Raw genomic sequence first — 19474 nt, forward strand, 5'->3', positions numbered from 1 at the left:
ACTTGAGGAACGAAAGTCTAAAAACAAACAGTGAACACACACAAAGACATGAATACAAACAACAAACCCAAACACTGAAGATTCATTTAAAGCTGTGAACTTCATTTATGGAAATTAAGTTAATGCACATGTCAGACTGATGCTTTAATCATCCTTAAACATCTTTAAAACCTCCTTAACGTAACATTTGCATCATAAACACACTTGAGAAATTAAAGTCTAAAACACCCAAAAACTGAACACACACACACACACACACACACACACACACACACACACACACACACAGACACACACACACAGACACAGACACAGACACAGACACACACACACACAGACACACACACACACAATGAATACAAACAACAAACCCAAACACTGAAGATTCATTTAAAGCTGTGAACTTCATTTATGGAAATTAAGCCAATGCACATGTCAGACTGATGCTTTAATCATCCATAAACATCTTTAAAACCTCCTTAACGTAACATTTGCATCATAAACACACTTGAGAAATTAAAGTCTAAAACACCCAAAAACTGAACACACACACACACACACACACACACACACACACACACACACACACACAGACACACACACACAGACACAGACACAGACACAGACACACACACACACACACACACACACACACAATGAATACAAACAACAAACCCAAATACTGAAGATTCCTTTAAAGCTGTGAACTTCATTTATGGAAATTAAGCAAATGCACATGTCAGACTAATGCTTAAAAACCTTCTTAAAACTTCCTTAAAGTATCGGGATGCTCATATATGACTGCAACATTTGCATCATAAACACACTCGAGGAACAAAAGTCTAAAAGCACCCAAACACTGAACACACACACAAACACACACACACACTGCAAAAAATGCTTTTCTTGCTTAGATTTTTTGTCTTGTTTCTAGTCCAAATATCTAAAGTTTCTTATATCAAGAAGAATTTTCTATATTAATAACATATAAACATATTGTCTTGTTTTGAGAAATAATATGCCAATATTAAGCGAGTTTTTCCTTAAAACGAGCCAAATAATCTGCCAATGGGGTGAGCAAATTAATCTTGTTTTTTCTTTTGACGTAAGATTATTTTGCTTGTTTTAAGGAAAAACTCACTTAATTTTGGCATATTATATCTTAAAACAAGACTATATGTTTTGCTTGTCTAGAAAATTCCTCTTGATTTAGGAAGTTTTAGATTTTTGGACTAGAAACAAGACAAAAAAATCTAAGTAAGAAAAGCATTTTTTGCAGTGCACAAGGACATGAATACAAACAAACCATAACATTGAAGATTCATTTAAAGCTACGAAATTCATTTATAAAGTTAAGCCAATGCAAAAGTCAGTCTAACGCTTAAAACATCCTTAAAACCTCCTTACAATGAGAATCGGGAAGCTCATATATCACTAGAACATTTGCATCCTGAACACACCTGAGGAACACAAGTCTAAAATCTCTGAGTTCTAAACTAATCATTACTTGCTGACGGTGTTTATCCACTGCAACAGGACAAATAAAAGTATGAAAGTCAGAAATACAGACCTCAGATGAGACATGAATCCCTGTGGTTTGGTTTGTGAGGCTGGTTTCTATTTGCGGTAGGATCAGTCCTGTGAGGACGCTCAATTGGATTGACAGGAGGAACTAATCTGATGCCCTGACAAATTCCCCAATCTCTGTGGTCACCTGGACGAGAGCAGCAGCCAATGAGAGACGGAGATTACAGCCGGTTTCTGCCCATCGGTGGATAAGACTGAGAGATAGAACTGTGTGCCAAGGACGAGGGCAGAGATGAACAACTCACAATCACTGACAGACTCACAATGACAACTTACACACAAGAAGGACATGAGGAATAATGCACAAAATAAATGACAGACAGAGAACATTTAGACAGAAAGACACAACCCCAAATCAGAAAAGGTTGGGACAGTATGGAAAACTGGTAGTGATTTCTAAATGGACTTTGGCTTGTATTTCATTGCAGACAATACAACAAACTTTATTTAATGTGTTGCTTATCATTTTTGAACAGCAAAGCATTTCATCGCCTGCAGGATTTTATTCGAAGGTACGCACAAATCCAGCACCGCCCCCCAATCATATCAAGAAACACTGATGCCTACTTTCAAAAGGATATTCGTTATAACATTCATCTATTCGTTTGTTTTTAAAATTTAAATATTTTCTTTAAAATCTAAAGGTAATAAAGCCAGCCTGATCTCACGAGAAAACGTAAGTATTTTATGTTTTGGCAGTTTAGTGGCTAATTCATACGAGTTCAGTCGTAAGAGATTGTACGATTTTAAAAAGGAGGCGTGGCACCTAGCCCCACCCCTAAACCCAACCATCATTGGGGGATGAGCAAATCATACTAAAATGTACGAATTAGTATTCTTACGAATTAGCCACTAAATGAAAAAGTTACGAATTGCCGTGAGATTGTGTTGAATACAGCACATCAGCACGAAGGAAAATCTGGGATCAGTTTATTATTTACTCGCTCTTTAAGATCTCAAAACTCAGGGCTTCTGGTAGTACCTAGAATAGCAAAGTCGAGTAAAGGAGGTCGATCCTTCTCCTTTATGGCTCCTACACTCTGGAATAGCCTTCCTGATAATGTCCGAGGCTCAGACACACTCTCCCAGTTCAAAACTAGATTAAAGACCTATCTGTTTAGTAAAGCATACACTCAATGCATCACCTAGCGGGTTCCACACAGGCTTCTGCATCTTGCTTATATACACTATGAACAGCAGCTACGCTAATTATTCTCTATTTTCACCTCGGGATACTCATCCCGAGGTCCTCAGATTATGCGGAGTCACTGACTGGATCCAAGACCAGCGACGAAATGATCCCAAGGTTTCCATATCCAGGACCAGGCCGTATCCTGAGCTGCTGCTGCACTGATGGTCATGGGGGAGTGGAGAACATGAGTCTGATTCCTTCGACGCTCCTGGGACAGACAAGTCTTCGCTGAGGCCACCTTCTAGCCTCCAACACGGTGACTGAAGCTCTGCACAAGACTTTTGGCCAGCGGAGAAATTAAAATGGTCGTGCCCAACTGAGTCTGGTTCTCTCAAGGTTTTTTTTCTTCACTCCCATCAGGTGAAGTTTTTTTTCCCTCTCCGCTGTCGCCACTGGCTTGCATGGTTCAGGATTGGTAGAGCTAAGCATCGATGAATTTGCTCTTCAGTGTTTGAACTCTCAGTAATGATTAAATCACACTGAACTGAGCTAAACTGAACTGAACTGAACTTAAACACTAAAAACCATTTATGTGAAGCTGTTTTGACACAATCTACATTGTAAAAGCGCTATACAAATAAAGCTGAATTGAATTGTACGGAGCGCGTCTGTCAGTCAGCGCTTATACATGCATTCACTGGTTCAGAGGTAGCATATGAAAGGCGCCGATCGACGCACAGCTTTAATGTAAAGAAAGTGATGCAGACATTTTAATATTAATTTCAAGATTAAACATATATCAGAAATATGGGAAAATACTTAATGAAAGGAAGAAAGTGGGATAGAATGGTAAAACACAGGAGAATTTCGGCAAAACGGGAGGGTTTACATGAAGGACGTGAACAGGAAGTGTTTGTGGAGAAACATCTTTGCGAGGGAACGCAAAAAAACCTTAAAATATGTTTTCCTATCACTCAGTTTTTTTTCTCGCACCCAGTTATTTTTTTTCTTCCACCTTTTTTTTTTCCCCACCATCTCCGTGAAAGAGACAGTTCCCCCGGCTTAGGTGCTGATGCGAATGCAGTCTCCACATTGTGCAGGAGATCAGTATTTGTATCATCAGTTTTAGGCCTTTTGGCGAATGTCTCAATTAGGTTTATCTGTTTTAAAGAGCGTTTACTCGTTCTGAACCTTTGTTTTAAACAATCTATCTATCTATCTATCTATCTATCTATCTATCTATCTATCTATCTATCTATCTATCTATCTATCTATCTATCTATCTCTCTCTCTCTCTCTCTATCTATCTATCTATCTATCTATCTATCTATCTATCTATCTATCTATCTATCTCTCTATCTATCTATCTTTCTATCTATCTATCTCTCTATCTATCTATCCATCCATCCATCCATCCATCCATCCATCCATCCATCCATCCATCCATCCATCCATCCATCCATCCATCCATCCATCCATCCATCCATCTATCTATCTATCTATCTATCTATCTATCTATCTATCTTTCTATATATCTATCTCTCTATCTATTTTTCTATCTATCTATCTATCTATCTATCTATCTATCTATCTATCTATCTATCTATCTATCTATCTATCTATCTATCTATCTATCTATCTATCTATCTATTTTTCTATCTATCTATTTTTCTATCTATCTATCTATTTTTCTATCTATCTATCTATCTATCTATCTATCTATCTATCTATCTATCTATCTATCTATCTATCTATCTATCTATCTATCTATCTATCTATCTATCTATCTATCTATCTATCTATCTGAATTGTAATTTTTAGGTGTGAAAAATCGCCAGCAAAACTAAAGCCAACAGATTCCTTTAACCATCTCCCATCACGCAAGTACATACACACTTTAAAACACACAAACACACACCTTTATTTATTCTCATACTTTCTTGCTTTGTCAATATATCGTTGTGTGTACTGTTTAATAATCAATTTAAATTATGTAATAAATAAATAAAAAAGCGACTCATGGTAGGTACGCACAGTGCGTACAGCTGCAGGCGCCACTGATTCCTCTCAACCCGTCCATTTTTCCCATGATTCTCCTGTATTTTTACAATTTTATCCTGCTTTTATCGGTAAAGATATTTTCAATCCTTCTATGAAGGGTGGCAATAATTATTAAAGAGCCGATCCTCCCAATAAAATCCAGCTGCAGGCCCGCAGAACCGCACATGTTTTAGGCACACACAATCTGGCACACTCAATCTAGGCAAACCATATATGGTTACGACGGATGTTAATGTTATTAACGTCTTTTTGACCATCGTCATCAATATGTTTGGATATTTATGGTTAATAAATATTGTGCACAATAAACATAAGTGTTTACTTCATTTCACAAACATTGCGATCGAGACGGGCGAATGCGGAGCGATGTTTCCGATCACCATTCAGTTTAATAGACTGAACAGTTTTCTATCCGTCATCATAGATGATCAGTCATTATTATCTGATAATAATATGGCAGATACTCGTTTGCTGGCCTTGCTGAACAATCTAAACTGGACAGGTTTATGTAATGGATTTGTTTATAATGAAGGAAATAATAGCAAGTTTAGCCAATAATACATTTTATATGTATTAAAAATCTTTTTACATGTAACAAATGTATAACACTATATTCATATTTTACTCCAGCAATTTAATTGAGTTTATTTGCTTGATTTTCTAATAACTTTTTTATTAATGATTTCCCACATTAAATACTGTAGTAATTTATAGTAAGCAATACACTTTTTAAAACCAAAATTTAGCAATAGAAACAAATTAACTATTAATAATTGACAAAAAAAAATAAGTAAACATATATATATATATATATATATATATATATATATATATATATATATAAAACTAACAACTGTGACAGTTTAGTAAAATATAGTAGTGTTGTGTACTGTGGCTTCAAGTGTAACGCTTTTTGACCCTTATGATGTTCCGTATGGGACGCGCAGCGAGATCCTGCGTCTGCACAGTATGACATTGTAGCATGTATCCTGTATATCCGCAATATTTAGTAAAGAGTTCTGTTGCATAAGGTTTGTGTCCGTGTCATTGCTTAAGTGCAGCGCACTTACATCCATGAGAGATGTAACAAGTAGTTATTCAGATACTCAGTTTATAACTACATTATATATTGTTTAAATTATTAACTATAGTAATTCATTTTAATGTGACACATTATTGTTTGCTTTTTATATTTTACAACAAAGTGATTTTAACCAAGTATGATAAGATTTGGGTGAGGCAGTGGCGCAGTAGGTAGTGCTGTTGCCTCACAGCAAGAAGGTCGCTGGTTCGAGCCTCGGCTCAGTTGGCGTTTCTGTGTGGAGTTTGCATGTTCTCCCTGCATTAGTGTGGGTTTCCTCCGGGTGCTCCGGTTTCCCCTAAAGTCCAAAGACATGTGGTACAGGTGTATAAGGTAGGCTAAATTGTCCGTAGTGTATGAGTGTGTGTGAATGTGTGTGTGGATGTTTTCCAGAGATGGGTTGCGGCTGGAAGGGTATCCGCTGCGTGAAAACTTGCTGGATAAGTTGGCGGTTCATTCCGCTGTGGCGACCCCGGATTAATAAAGGGACTAAGCTGACAAGAAAATTAATGAATGAATGATAAGATTAAGATCCTGAATTAGTTTATTACACTTAATCCTACAATTTGACGGTCTATTATGTGTTCTTTGTTTATGTGGACACATGAATAAAGTCATAAGTGTCTTTAACCAATTATTTCTATTTACATAATTTGAGTTCAGAAACTGCAGAGATGTTAAAATAATCGTTACGATATAATAATAATAATGACTGAAAAGGGAACTCATATTTGTGGAATTCAATAGGTGGCGATAATGCTAAAGAATAGGTTAGTTACCATATATGGTGTGCTAGATTGTGTGTGCCTAAAACGTGTGTGGTTCTGCGGTTCAGCAGCTGGATATATCTCGATCCTCCTTATATGCAACCCATATCACTGAATCACCAGGGGACGCTCCTTGCTCTTAAATGTGAATCTGTTCTGTGCTTTAACTTTATTTAGGCATGACAACACTTTGAAATAAATATAAAATTGGCGAGATTCCCTTCCTTTTGATTACAGGCACCGTTGTCCCTCCTATGCATCCTCAAAACAGTCAGTTCATCTAGCGGTGCGTGACTGTCAGACATGTCAGACATGTTATCCCTTATTTTCAAATCCCAATGTTGACAGGTATGAAGCATTTATCACTTTGTGTTGTTGCCATTCCTTTTCACAACACTTAAAAGACATTTAGGTACTGAAGACGACACCAAGTGATGAAGTGTTTCAGGTGTCATTTTGTCCCATTCCTCCTGCAAACAAGTCTTAAGGTGGGCAACAAAACGAGTTCTTCATTGTCTTATTTTGCCCTTCAAAATGCACCACACATTCTCTATTGGAAACAGGTCAGGACTGCAGGCAGGCCAGTCAAGTACCTGTATCCTCTTCCTCTGCAGCAGGACTCTGTAATGGGTGCAGAATGAGGTTTTGTGTTGTCTAGTTGAAATATGCAGGGGTGTTCCTGGAAAAGAAGGCAGCATATTGTGCTCCAACATCTCCATGTGCTTTTCAGCATTAATGGAGCATCGCAGAAGAGCAAGATACCTTTGCCAAAGGCACAGACACAACCCAATACAATGACAGACGCTGGCTTTTAGACTTGTGGCTGGAAAAAGTCTGGTTGATCCTTTTCTTCTTTGGTTCGGAGCACAAGGCGTCCATTCCCCCCTGAAATTCTGATTTATCTGAGCACAGTAAACATTTCTACTGTGTGATGCTCCATCCCAGAAGCCTCAGAGCCCAGAGAAGTCGACGACCCTCCTGGACACTGTTAACATAGGGCTTCCTTTTGGCACAGTAGAGTTTTAACTGCCATTTGTGGATGTAACTATGTATTGTGGTACTTTACAAAGGATTGTTTACCTGATTAGAGCCCTAAACTGCTCCTGTACCAGCTGTTTCTGGAATGTGTTGCTGGTCTGAACGATAGTGTTACATTCCTGTACATTTCTGTGTTGAGTGATTATTATTTATATATATTTTTTCTCGCTAGTCTCTTATTTTCTCTCTCTCTCTCCCTTTATCTCTCTCTCTCTCTCTCCGTGCTCGCTTGCTCTCTAACTCTCTCCCGCTTCCACCTATACAGTGGCTCCGATTGGCTACCGCTGCCCAGCTGTTTGCTGGCCCCCCTTGACGTCACCCAAGGTCTCTAATCCAGCCGATGCCACCGTGGCATAAAAGTGGTGACAGGACGCTACTCTGGAGGCCCTGAATTTCTGTGTTGTGCTGTGTCAGTGTTTTTTTTTTTTTATATATGTCTACTGTGTGTTACAATTTGGTATCTGTCCGTTATTTGTTCTCCATTTGTCTACCGTTGGTGTCATGCGCATCTGAGGTTGGAGAGTGGGTCAGGTAAGAATGTCGTGCGACATACATTGTGCACAAGTAGTTTGAATATCTCTGTATTAGACACACTAGGTAAGGGGCGTGCTCCACCCACTGTACTTTCTGTTTTCCCATCAGAGATCAGCGTAGGTTAGGTAGTGCGTAATAGACGCGAAGATTTCTTTTCAATAACTTCTGCATTTTTATTTTGGATAGATAGGGTAGAGATTGGGCCAAATAGATTGTTTTTGTTTTATTTATTCTTATTGTTTGGATGCCGCCCGCGTCTCAAATTCTCCAACTCTCCCATATCTGGTCAAACATCTTATGTCATTTGTTATCTGTGAAATTCAGTGTCTCTTTGTAAATATTTAATAATCTTTCTATATACATTTTTTTGGCATTCATTATTATCACTATTTTGTAAATAAAATCACTTTATTGCATTTAGCTGGTCTTGGTTTTTTCCCTAATTTATTGATGTTGTGTGGTTGCTTATGTGTTTCACCCAAAATTTAATGTTACTCCTCTTCCCCTTTATTTAACATCTTTTAAATCGTAACAGATAGGAACGGATGGATATTTATAAATTAAATCAAGTAGAAAAGACGAAATATAAAAATATTTTGTGCTCACTTTGTCTGGAATGAAATACAAGTCACAGTAAATTTAGAAATCACTCATTTAATTTTTATTTGTGCTTTCCATACTTTCCCAACCCTTTCTGATTTGGGGATGGAGAAAGATAGACGGATTGAACACTAGATTGAATGACTGCACAAAATGCTGGGTTGTTTCAATCCAATTTTGGGTCAAATATGGACAAACCCAACTGATGGGTTAAATAATATTTAACCCAATCATATTTGGTGGGTTAAAAATAAACATTACAAACAAAATCAGAATGACCAGACCCTTCTTGTTAGAATGTATTATTTTAGAAAATGTGACATAAATTCATCCTATTTGGCGTTTTAGATTCTTTTGAACACATGTAGCATCAACGCTTCTGTGTTCGTTCTTGCTGTCAATCGCGGGGAAAACGATCGATGAAAAGTTTATGATAAACCGCTGTGAGGGCGCAGATTTGCCCTCGGATTTTGATACAAACCTGATCATTGAGCTCAGATGACTTTATGAAAAACACAGAGCAGAATATAAAGACAGAACGTGTGGCCCGTATGCTGGATTCAGTGACCGCTGCACCCAGGCTCTCCCCTGTTGATCTGTGAAGGCTCGAGACTATGTGTGTGTGAAGGCTGTCAGATCTATGTGTGTGTGCGCGCGTGGGGTGAAAGCTCTCGGGAACTTGTTTATTCCCCGGCTGCAACTAAAAGAGTTCACCCCGAAACTAATATTATTCGGCCCTGGAGTAATAAGTAAACCTCCCTGCTATCTCTAACACAACAAAGAGACAGAGCAGGAAAGGCTTTCATATGTAATATTTTTTCCTGAGGCCATTTGAAGCAAAATACACAACGGCACTCAATCAAACACATCTACAATGATAAGGATAATGGTTACTTACTGAGTTATTAACTCACAGCAATACCACGTGAAGAAAGGACGGACTATGAAGGAATAATCAGTGTGAGGAGAGATCCATGAACAAGTCTGAACATGTTCTGCCCACGTGTGCGCGGCAACAATTACGTAATTTATCGGCTTTAAGATATCGGACTAATTTAGACATCGGATCGATAACGATAATGTTAAAAATAGCATTTATCGGCAGATAACGATATGGCCTCCGATATATTGTGCATCCCTAAACCCAATCATATTTGGTGGGTTAAAAAAAACCGTTACAAACAAAATCAGAATGACCAGACAATTCTTGTTATAGCGGCGCTGCTCAACCCTGTTCCTGGAGATCTAGCTTCCTGCATAGTTTAGCTCCAACCCTGACCAAACACACCTGAACCAACTATTTAGGACCTGAACAGCACTTGATCCTTACAGACAGGTGTGTTTGATATGGGTTGCAACTGAAATCTGCAGGAAGGTCGATCTCCAGGAACAGGGTTGACCCCCCCCTGTGAGCATACAGCTTCATGTCATTTCTAATCTGGGCTTTTGCAATGCTGCTCTTCTGGCTGCGCTGTCATCATCCTGTTGGGCTGATTTTTAATAGCATTTAACTGGGTTGTGTTATGCATCACTTGGCAACCCTGACCACTGTAAAGTAAGTGAACACCACAGACTGTGTTTGGCTAAAAGACTCCTGTAAGTGTGAAACTAAACAGACTGGAAAGTTCCGTCGTGTTAATCCCTGGCCACCGTCAGTCTGCACAACACTGTGATGGGATTAAGGTCAGGGCAACACACACACGCACACGCACACACACACACACACACACACACACACACACACACACACACACACACACGCAAACACACAAGCAAACACACAAGCAAACACACAAGCAAACACACACACGCGCACACACACGCGCACACACACACACACGCATATATACACACATACAAAAACACACAAAAACACATACATGCATATATACACGCACAATAGAGTTTGTAAAGTAATATTTTCTGTCTTTTAGCGAATGTGTTGGGAGACCCGCTGTAGCTTCATTTGCCATATTAGCAGTTATACAGTACACTACCTAACAAAAGTCTCGTCGGCGACCCCAGTTGTAAGAGCAACGAATAATAACTTGACTTCTAGTTGATCATCTGAAAACCGGCAGAAGGAATGAATCTGTTGATCTGCATCCTGATCATCACAAATACTGCAGAAGACCTACTGGAACCAGCATGGACCCAAGAGTCTGACAGAAATCAGTCAAGTTTGGTGAAGGAATAATCATGGTTTGGGGTTAGATTCAGTATGGAGAGATCTGCAGAGTGGATGATCAACATCAACAGCCTGAGGTATCAAGACATTTGTGCTGCCCATTACATTACAAACCACAGGAGAGGGACAATTCTCCAGCAGGATAGCGCTCCTTCTCATACTTCAGCCTCCACATCAAAGCTCCTGAAAGCAAAGAAGGTCAAGCTGCTCCAGGATTGGCCAGCCCAGTCACCAGATATGAACATTATTGAGCATGTCTGGAGTAAGATGGAGGCGTTGAAGATGAACACAAAGAGTCTTGATGAGCTCTGGGAGTCCTGCTGAACGCTTTCTCTGCCGTTCCAGATGACTTTATTAATCAGTGATTTGAGTCATGTCAGAGATGTATGGATGCAGTCCTCCAAGCTCATGATGGAGTCAGACACAATATTCATTCTGTCTCCACTGCAGCAGGACTTTATCTTCTATACTGGACATTATTTCTGTTCAGTGATGAGACTTTAGTCTAAGCAGAGTCAGACCTTACTGTCCTAATCAAATCAGTCAACATCAAGACATGATCAGATTTTATTGTGCTCAAATAAGCAAAATCTAGAGGCCTTTACCTTTCATAGAAGACACTTCTGATCAAAGTCAGAAAAATTCAAAGTCAGCTTTATTGTCAATTCAGCCACATGTACAGGACATATAGAGAATCGAAAGTACGTTACTCTCAGACCCTAGGTGCTTAACAAATAATGTTAATACAAAAAGTACAATTTTAAGAAAGAATTTACAACAAATACAATTAAACATATAATTTAATCTAAATATATACCTAAAATGTAGTCTAAAGAATAAAAAAGAAAGAATAAAAGAATAAAAATGTCAACTCCTATAGTCTAAAAATCAGACCAAACTCTGCACTGACTAAGTAAAACAGTTCAGTAAGTAGCGTCTCGCCCTGATCATGAGCTTGTTTCTACTGTAGGTTTGATTAAATTTGCTGATCAATCTGTCAGACTCATTTACTCATTCATTCATTCATTCATTCATTTTCTTGTCGGCTTAGTCCCTTTATTAATCTGGGGTTGCCACAGCAGAATGAACCGCCAACTTATCCAGCAAGTTTTTACGCAGCGAATGCCATTCCAGCTGCAACCCATCTCTGGGAAACATCCACACACACATTCACACATACACTCATACACTACGGACAATTTAGCCAACCCAATTCACCTGTACCACCTGTTTTTGGACTGTGGGGGAAACGGAGCACCCGGAGGAAACCCACGCTAAGGCAGGGAGAACATGCAAACTCCACACAGAAATGCCAACTGAAGGTTCGAACCAGCGACCTTCTTGCTGTGAGGCGACAGCACTACCTACTGCGCCACTCCCTCGCCCCAGACTCGTCATTACTTTACTTATGTGTGACTATTTACAAACTCTGAAGTACAGCTGACCTGCTAAAACTGCTGACAGGCATTATAGCTCTAGATACGGTGCTCAGGCGATGCTGACAATAATTCATGAAGTAAAAAACAGCGCTTGATGACTCAAATTTCACAGGAGGGTAAATAATCTTGCATTTAACTCACACACAATTAAACGAGCAAATAAACAGACTAAAAAACAAACTGCTGACAGCACGAAAAGCCTGAGAAACAAATGAAGTGTGCGCTGATATGTTGCGCACGTCCGTAAACCAAGAGCACTTTAAAGTCCAGAGCGGCCAAATAAAACATTTAATCACACAGACTCTCCGGTTTCCCTGGGAAATCAAGCCGTATTAACTGCTGATCCCAGTCAAACGGCCACTGAATGAAACTGAACTGGATCTAATAGCAGTTTGACAATGATTAATCATGCACAATGTGCCACTCATGACATCTGCTGTGTAACTGTACAATATATTACAATCTGAGACGGAAATTTTAAGGAGACTTCTTTAAAACTTAAAAAAAAAAACTATATATGAAATATAGTTTTATATATATAGTTTTCCATTATATAAATGTGTGTATAAATTTTTTATATTTATTATTATTATTAATATGGGGTGCCGTGTGTAGAACTGCAAAAAACAAATTAAGGGGGTCTGAATAATTTCCAAAACCACTGTTAAACTCTAAATTATTCTCCCTCCTGTGAATTATTTTCTCTTTTCTATAAAAATATTTCCCAAATGAAGTTAAACAGATTCAGGATTTTTTCACAGTATTTCCGATAATATTTTTTCTTCTAAAGAAAGTCTTATTTGTTTTATTTCGGCTTGAATAAATGCAGTTTTCAATTTTTAAAAAGCATTTTAAGGTCAATATTATTAGCCCCCTGTTACGGCTCAGTATCAGTGCCTGTGTTTGTATTTTATTTTCTTTTTCCTTCCTTCTCTACCTATCATTTTCTTTAGGTCCGCCCAGCTCATTTACTTATTGGCTAGGCAAGATGCCAGTCATCATTACTGTTTGCGATGACATCATCATTGTCCAATCACAAGCAGACTTCCCCACTTTAAAAGGAAGCCGGTGCAGTTGAAAGCTAGCTTGCTTTTTGCATGCTCACTGTTGTGTGTTTGCTATGTGTGTTATAATCATTTGTGCTGAAATCGATCTTTAAAAGTGTTCTAATTGTGTTTTCCCTCTGATTACCAGATATACGACATCCATGGGATTCGAGGAACAGGGTAGATGTCACGTGACCTACATGTTGCTACACGTAGGAGATATCAATGTATTATACACACTAGTTTAGAAGTGTGCGCCACTAATTGTAAGTTTTGTTTACGTTTGTGTTTAGAAGTGTAGTTTAGATAGGGCGTGAAAACGCTGAAGACTTTTCTTTCTCTTTCTTTTATTAGATAGTATAGAGATTGTGGGTTCTAGTTAGGGTTGTGTTTTGTTATATTATTTTCTTTTCTTTGGCGCCACTTTTGTTCCTCCTCCCCTTTATTACAACCATTGATTTATTCTTGTTTTCTTTATTTTGTAAATACTTTGTTTATCATTTATCCACTTTGTTAAAAACACTTATTTTGGCAAAATTTGGTTGTTTGTCTGCTCCATTGCCGCTACCATTCATAAAGATTCATAAGTTTTAAATGTTGCTTTAACCCTAGCATTTCCATCTCAATTAACCGTAACACCCCCTTTAGCAATATTTGTTCATAATCTCTCAACTGTATTCTCTAATATTTCTTTCCTAATGCACTGAGCTGTGATTCACATTCATTTACAGCTCCATCTATAGTATTCTCTTCAGACGAACATTCCAGATGAAACTTAAACGAAGCAGCACAGAGTCTCCTCCACTATAAAAGTGCAGCATCTGAGCCTGAACATCGTCCTCTGGGATGTAGTGTGTGAAAAACACATCTTTCATGCCATCCGAGAAGATGAGAGCAGTGCTTTCTACATCAGGATTGAACGAGTGTCTGGGGATTGAGCGGAACGGGTCGCAGATCTCTGGCTGTGTCTGTGTTCTCATGTCAGAGACGCTGATCTGAGGAGAAACTCAGCGGCTTACGGCAGAGGAGACGCTAAATAAAGCTCCAGCCTTCAGCGCCTGCTCTTACGCAACTACTGTTTACAATCTCAGACACACACACATACACACACGCACGAGTCACGCTTCTGCCCTGCGTGTTTGACATGATGATGCCTCAGTTTAACAGATCTCAAATAATCAGTCGTTTCATTCATTCGTTTTCCTTCAGCTTAGTCTCTGATTTGTCAGAGGTCGCCACAACAGAATGAACCACCAACTATTCCAGCATATGTTTTACACACACTTCCAGCTGCAACCCAGTACTGGGAAACACCCATACACACTCATTCTCTCTCACACACACACACACACACACACACACGCACACACACGCACACACACGCACACACACACACACACACACACACACACACACACACACACACACACACACACACACACACACTATAGCAAAAGTGTTGGGATGGTGGGGGATTATTTGGAACGGGACTGGTGCTTGCATACAACGTATGTCTTGGAAAAAAGTGAATGGAAAAAATATAAACAGTTTTTCCTATAATATTATTTGTATTATTATTAGTCTTATTTGTTTTATTTCGGCTAGAATAAAAGAGGTTTTAAATATTTGAATGCCATTTTAAGGTCAATATTATAAGCCCCCTTAAGCAATTTCTGTTTTGAATCGTCTACAGAACAAACCACTGTTAAGGCTGATTTATACTTCTGCATCAAACGCTGGCGTATTCTACGGCGCTGACGCATAGCCCTTCGCCGTGGCCGTCGCTGACGTGCACCTCTCAAAAAATGTAACTACACGTCACAACGACGCGTAGTGCAAGCTCTGTGATTGGTCGGCTTGGTAGCGCTGACGAGTCTGGGCGGGACCAAGAGCCGCGCGAGCAGCGCTAGCCCGAAGGAGCGATTGTTTACAAGTGTGGAGTCCCTATCTGCGGAAAAAAGTCAAACCTGGTGTGGTGGGTGGGGTGGGGGTGCTGTTCGAAAGCTAAGCGGGGGTCAGATTGTGGACGAAAGGTAAGACGGGGAGGGAGATGGAGACGTAGACGAAAATTGGTTTTGTGGACGAAATTGAAGAGCCATGGAGGGGATGGGGGGTTGTTGGGCGTAGTGGACAAAAGTGAAGAGAGAAATTCTGGTGGGCCCCTAATAGTACCTCTAGGAGCCCCAAAACAACATGGGCCCTTAGAATCTCCCTAATTTCCCCCCGCTAGCGGCGCTCCTGGGCCTGTGTATAATCTTTATTGGTGCTGTCAAATGAATTATCGCCTTCAAAAAAGCTTGTACACATGAACGTATTAAAAAAATGTTTATTACATGCTGCCTTTACTTTCATTTTTCAGCCGTTGTCTTCAACTTTCTCCCCTTTATGAGCAAAAACTTTTAGAACTCTATAAAAGCACATTTTATCTCTATAGAGCATTTCTCATCTTAGCAGATTTAACCAGTTGTACTTCGCATGACGCCATCGACTTTCGCTTTAAGATTTAAAGGGCCAGCATTGCACCAGACCCCCGTGAGTGGTTTCATTTTAAAGTGTAGAATCTATATTTTATGCACATATGCATCACTTTGGTTTTTATTCTACTGTGTAAAAGTTATTTACACTTAAATACACAGTATTTTGGATACCCGAGCTGGGTATTTTACATTGGTTTATTTTCATATTTTTCATATGACACATGTACAAGTTATAGCTCAAATGAAAGCTCTTGCCGGTGCTCATACGGTTCTAGCATTCTTTTTACTGAATTATATTCACATATCAAACAGTTGCCGAATGAATCACGGTGTTTCCATGGTGCAGAAGTGAAAACAATACATTCATGATCAATAAGCAGCCCCAGATAGCACAGACAGCTGTCATCTCTTACCTTATGCTGTGTGCTTCAGGGCCATTTCTCCTCTGTTTTTGAGGTGATGTGCATAAGTAATGCTTTTATATGTCTGACGTGCTCCAAACAAAGTGAATTATGTTTGATCAAATAAAAGAATAGTGTAATATGAAAACAATGATCGCTCCCTGTGGCTTGTACAGCACCTCTCATCAGTTGGAATACAATAACTTTAGCACAGATTATGGTGGAGACATTTTTTCTTTTTTCCTATGATTACAGACATGTGCAGGAACCACCAACATTAATTACAGCACGCTAGACCACACACAACCTAAAAGGCACACTTTCAATGTGTATAGTAGGCAAAAAAGTGGAAATTCCAAAATAACAGCAGAGTTACAATTATAAACAACATAAAACAGAAACATTTTGATGTAGAAGAATCACTTGCTGCCCACCATCTGAATTTCATGTTTTATCAACGACATCATGCGAAAACAACCTATGCAAGGGCTAACCATAATTACCATAACCTGCCTAGTTAACCTAGTTAAGCCTTTAAAAGTCACTTTAAGCTGAATACTAGTGTCTTGAAGAATATCTAGTAAAATATTATTTACTGTCATCATGGCAAAGATAATATAACTCAGTTATTAGAGATGAGTTATTAAAACTGTTATGTTTAGAAATGTGTTAAAAACAATCTTCTCTCCGTTAAACAGAAATTGGGGAAAAATATATATACAGGAGGGCTTTCTGCACGTGCTGATCCTGCATCCACACAGGTACCTGCTGTCCTGTCCCACATTAATCATCATCATCATCTCCTGAAAAACTGGCACATCACAGCTTAGCCTCCGATCTCTTAAAACAAGCAATCTGACAAATTACACTGTCATTCAGGTCAGCGCCGATCTGGTCTTTGTTTTGGAAAACCATTTCACGCATCACCATGTAAATCCAGCCTGCACACTGCACTCATATTCACTCTGAAAATACACAACACTAATAACACACCAGTAGAATAAGTTCAGCCAAAAATGACAATGCTATCATTGAAGGTGCAGTAAGTAATTTTGTCCACTAGATGGAGTGTATTCACAACAAACAAAAGCATATGCTGCATCCCAATTCGTACACTTCATTCATTCATTTTCATTCATTTCATTTATTCATCAGGGGTCGCCACAGTGTAATGAACTGCCTACTCATCCAGCATAAGTTTTACACAGTGGACGCCCTTCCAGCTGCAACCCAGTGAAACACCCATACACGCTCACTCATTCACACACACACTCATACATTACAGCCAGTTTAGTTCATCAATTCCCCTATAGCACATGTGTTTGGACTGTGGGGGAAACCGAAGCACCCAGAGGAAACCCACACCAACACGGGGAGAACATACAAACTTCACATAGAAACACCAACTGACCCAACCGGGACTCGAACTAACGACCTTCTTGCTGTGGGACAACAGTGCTAACCACTGAGCCACCATGTCGCCCCAATTCGCATACTCACCTTTATTAATCAGGGGTCGCCACAGCGGAATGAACCGGCAACTTAATTTTAATTTAATTTAGTCAAAATAAATTTAGCAGCGGATGCCCGTATAATGTTGAAAAGAGTATGCCAAAGGTTACCGGATGGTTTACTATTGCCTGTAGAAATGTGAAAAGTAGAAGCGTCTGTACTTTAACCGCTGATATTGCCCACAATACATTGTGTGTTGAATGTAAATTTGATTGAAAGCTGAAGAAAGCTGGAAAACTGTCTGACTTTCATAGTGGGAATAAAAATGTTCCCACTGTTCGGAACACACGTGACCCATGGATTAATAATTATTTTTTTTTAACTTATTGACCTTATTTTGCACGTTTTTGCGATTGTTTTAGAACTTCTGATTAAGTTGCCTATGGGAGAAATGACTAGGAATGATAAACAGCAGAAAACGGTCACACTACTCGCTCTACAAACAAATGTTTGCCTGATTATACAAAGCAGAATAATATAATAAGAAAATGTTTGCAACATCAAACATCATAACGAGCTGTTTGTAACATCTAAAAATGAATAGAAGTGAATGAGAACGGAAGTCTCAAGCCAAAAAGATTCAAATAGCTGCTCGTATGCGATGAATAAGGTGAATAGATTAATCTTAAATTTGTAATGATCTCAGAGAGAACGCCTCCCGCGTCATTTAAATCACACGTATGAAAGCATTTAGGCTTTCAAAATACGATGACGAAAGAAGTTGTGGTGGGTTATTTGGGATGTTGTGGGTTTCTTAGGTTTTTAAAAGTGTTTTCTGTCACTACTTGTTTAGCCTGCATTAATGCGTTCAGTGTAGAGCTGCACAATTAATCATTAAAAGATCAGGATCTCAACACCCACGCAACACAAATTATAAATAATGGTGATCTGCATGTGTTTATTAATCCTTCGAATCGCTGCTCTCTGTTTGAACAATGCAAAAAGCAAGAAAGTCTTTAGTCTTTATAGTTGGTTTTAAATTTACAAACAGTCAAATATCACAGAAGTGCTGTGATAATCACCATCATATGCATTTCACTTGACATTTAAAAATAAAAGTTGTGGGCAGCAATTACATTATTTAACCAATAGGTGGCAACAACCAGACATCAAAAATATGCCACTGAATAATTCTTCAAAAATGATCATCTAGCAATGAAACATGAAGATTTAGGAGTAAATAACTGAATCATTTATTGAAAAAAATGAGACTAAATAAGTGTTTTACAAATCAAGTTAGATTTCTACAGTTCGCATTATCAGCAACCGTAGGAGTAACAGTGAATATTTCACAGTACTGAATGTTTTACCATTTATTTTTATTCAGAAAACAATTATCATAAAAGTCGATGGTTACAGGTTTCCAGCGTTCCTCAAAGTATCTTCTATTATTTAAACCAGGGGTGTCCTGCAGGTTTTAGCTCCAACCCTAATCAAACACACCTGAACAAGCTAATCAAGCTCTTACTAGGTATACTTGAACCACTCAGGCAGGTGTGTTGAGGCAAGCTGGAGCTAAACCCTGCAGGGCTCCGGACCTCCAGGAAAGAGATTGGTGACCCCTGCTATAGACTGTAAAACTGCAGGTTAATATCTTTAATATCCTTGCTT

General features: G+C 38.9%; 1 protein-coding gene and 1 long non-coding RNA gene across 11 annotated transcripts in view; one reads left to right on the plus strand and one right to left on the minus strand.

Annotated features, from left to right (window-relative positions):
* pip5k1cb (phosphatidylinositol-4-phosphate 5-kinase, type I, gamma b) overlaps positions 1-19474 on the minus strand; it is a 123005-nt gene that overhangs the window by 92177 nt on the left and 11354 nt on the right. Inside the window, exon 1 of one of the 9 annotated variants that reach the window (XM_009298938.5) lies at positions 1571-1714. The exons of 7 other annotated variants lie outside the window; for them this stretch is intronic. The gene's annotated coding sequence lies outside the window, so the exon portion shown is untranslated. Of the gene's footprint in view, positions 1-1570; positions 1795-19474 lie in introns of those variants that run through there. One more of the 9 variants, XM_073909725.1, reaches the window with a different exon arrangement.
* On the plus strand, positions 1786-5083 carry LOC141379207 (uncharacterized). Of its 2 annotated transcripts, none has more exons than XR_012395315.1 (3): positions 1786-1973; positions 2064-2099; positions 2232-5083. It is a non-coding gene; the product is annotated as an uncharacterized lncRNA (long non-coding RNA). The 2 variants fall into 2 exon arrangements; XR_012395314.1 differs by having other exon boundaries at positions 1797-1951.

Source organism: Danio rerio, chromosome 2 (genome assembly GCF_049306965.1).
Source record: "Danio rerio strain Tuebingen ecotype United States chromosome 2, GRCz12tu, whole genome shotgun sequence".
Taxonomy (NCBI): domain Eukaryota; kingdom Metazoa; phylum Chordata; class Actinopteri; order Cypriniformes; family Danionidae; genus Danio; species Danio rerio.